At 40.5% G+C, this 2,128-nt stretch overlaps 1 protein-coding gene and 1 long non-coding RNA gene across 3 annotated transcripts in view; both read left to right on the top strand.

Moving 5' to 3' along the window:
• PRKD1 (protein kinase D1) overlaps window positions 1-2,128 on the top strand; it is a 347,146-nt gene that overhangs the window by 114,094 nt on the left and 230,924 nt on the right. The window lies entirely within an intron of this gene.
• LOC132343367 (uncharacterized) overlaps window positions 1-2,128 on the top strand; it is a 131,685-nt gene that overhangs the window by 87,557 nt on the left and 42,000 nt on the right. The window contains exon 2 of the long non-coding RNA XR_009492173.1: window positions 181-2,128. This exon is cut by the window's right edge and continues 42,000 nt beyond it. This is a non-coding gene — a long non-coding RNA (uncharacterized lncRNA). The remainder of the gene's footprint in view (window positions 1-180) is intronic.

Below are 2,128 nucleotides of genomic sequence, written 5' to 3'. Positions count from 1 at the left end.
GTAAGTTGAGTATTGCCATTTTCTCATTTTCATAGAGGGCAGTATGGGGTAGAAAATCTAGAAGTAGAATCTCTTTTGCAGTCAAGTTCTTCTTTTGTAAGCATCCCTCTGCCTGTGTACTGCCTTTGGCTGTTTTCTGTTGACCAGTCAGTAATGGATTCTGCCATCTTGCCACTTCAGGGATGGTCTGCTGACATCACCCGAGAACTTGCAAAGATGCAGATATCAGGCCTCACCCAAATCAACTGACTCAAAATCTGCATTTTAACAAGATCCACAGGTGATTCTTAAACACATTAATGTTCATAATGCACCAGGCTAATGTTCTGGGTTTTTAGCACCCAAATTCTGCTCTGGGGAAATAGGAAGAAAATCAACCTGCATTATATTTTACAACATGAAATATTGACTATTTCCACAAGTATAGCAGTTTAAGCCCTACTAGACTCCCTGAAGAACCTATGCTGTCATTCTCTTGGGTGCAATTTTTATTGATTAATGTCATGATTAAAAGCGTAGCTTAGGTCTACTGTGAGCTTTAGCTCATTGGGGGAAAAAAAAAAACAAAACACCTCATTGATCTGAAGTCCTCAGTCTGTGATTCTTACCTTTTCAGAAAACACTTCAGATAAATAGCAATAATTTTAGCAGTGAGAGATTTGTCTCAGGGGATAATCTTTTCAACAATGACTTGCATTGATTAAGTTCGTAGCTTTTTAACTGTTCACTTTGTTGCTCTGGTAACTCAGTTTTAAAAATTAGGCTGTGTTTTCTTAGTTAGGCTGATGCACAGGGCTGGGTGCACAAAGCAGCGCATTCGGGCGTTTGGCACTCGCGGAGAGTTCAGTGCTTCTTGATGTTTTCGAGTTAGTGCTTCCTTGAAACAAGTTTCTAAAAAGAGAAGACAGTGGACACATTTATGGAGTAGACAGCATACAGAAGAGTCAGGCAAGTATTACGATTCTTGGTTTCTCTGTCAGCTGTCAAGAAAGGACCGAAAGTACTGGACTGTTAGCTGGAAAAGTGCTTTTAAACAGTTTGGTCTTGTCAGCCATGCAGAGTGGTGTTGTTAGATTGTTGCCTTGCCCTTTACATATGCCTATCTTTAAGGGTGGGTGGAACATTTGGAAAATCTCCAGCTTGCTGTGGCTGTGAAGAGTAAAGACTCAGCTTGCTAGATTGAATTTTGACTTATGTACCACTAAAGGGTATATTAACTCAACTTCCTCAGCTACCATGCATTCTTTGTAATTGCAACCATGATTATTAATAAAGAAATTTACTCAGGTTTTTAATATCATTTACTGTAAAGAGAGACAGCAGAAGTATAACACTAATACCTGTCTCCTATACTTTGCCTCACAAAAGCGGTCTTTCTAAAATATAATTCAGATCATGTCTCATCCTTACTTAAAATTCACCTGTGTCTCCAGTTGCCCCTGGGCAGAGCATGACTCATTCAGACAGATCTTGTGCCCCTCTTGTGCCTGCAGTTTCTGCTTTGGACACATAGTTAGCCTTTGCCTGCATATAGTGATACTCTCAAACCTCTGGACCTCTGACTATCTTGGTCCTTCTACGTAGATTACACTACACCCCTCACCTGGCTACCTTCCTTCCCTGCCTGGTGCCATAGCTTCAAGATTCAGCCAAATGAAACCACCTCAGGGGAACCTTCACCACCCTCACAGATTGTTCAGCTATGGTGCTCATACCTCTGCTAAGCTGTCAAGAAAGGACCGAAAGTACTGGATTGTTAGCTGGAAAAGTGGAAATACAACATTTGTCATGTTGTATTAGTCAGGGTTCTCTAGAGAAACAGATCAATAAGGTGTGTGTGTGTGTGTGTGTGTGTGTGAGAAGAAGTATCTCAAAGAATTGGCTTACTTGATTGTAGGAGTAAGTCTGGCAAGTCTGAAATATATAATCTATCAGGCAGGGAAACCTCCATTTTGCTCTTAGGCTTTTAGACTCTTTGGAGAAAGTTCATCCAGATGATTGAGGGTGATTTTCTTACTGAAAGTCAAAGGACTGTAGATATGAATTGTATCTACACAACACCTTTACAGCGACATTTGTATTCTTGTTTGATTAAATAACTGGGTACTATAGCCTAGCCAGGGTGACG

This window comes from Bos taurus, chromosome 21, assembly GCF_002263795.3.
Source record: "Bos taurus isolate L1 Dominette 01449 registration number 42190680 breed Hereford chromosome 21, ARS-UCD2.0, whole genome shotgun sequence".
In the NCBI taxonomy this organism is placed as follows: Eukaryota; Metazoa; Chordata; class Mammalia; order Artiodactyla; family Bovidae; genus Bos; species Bos taurus.
Note: the sequence above shows the minus strand (reverse complement) of the source record. Positions and strands in the feature narration are given on the sequence as shown.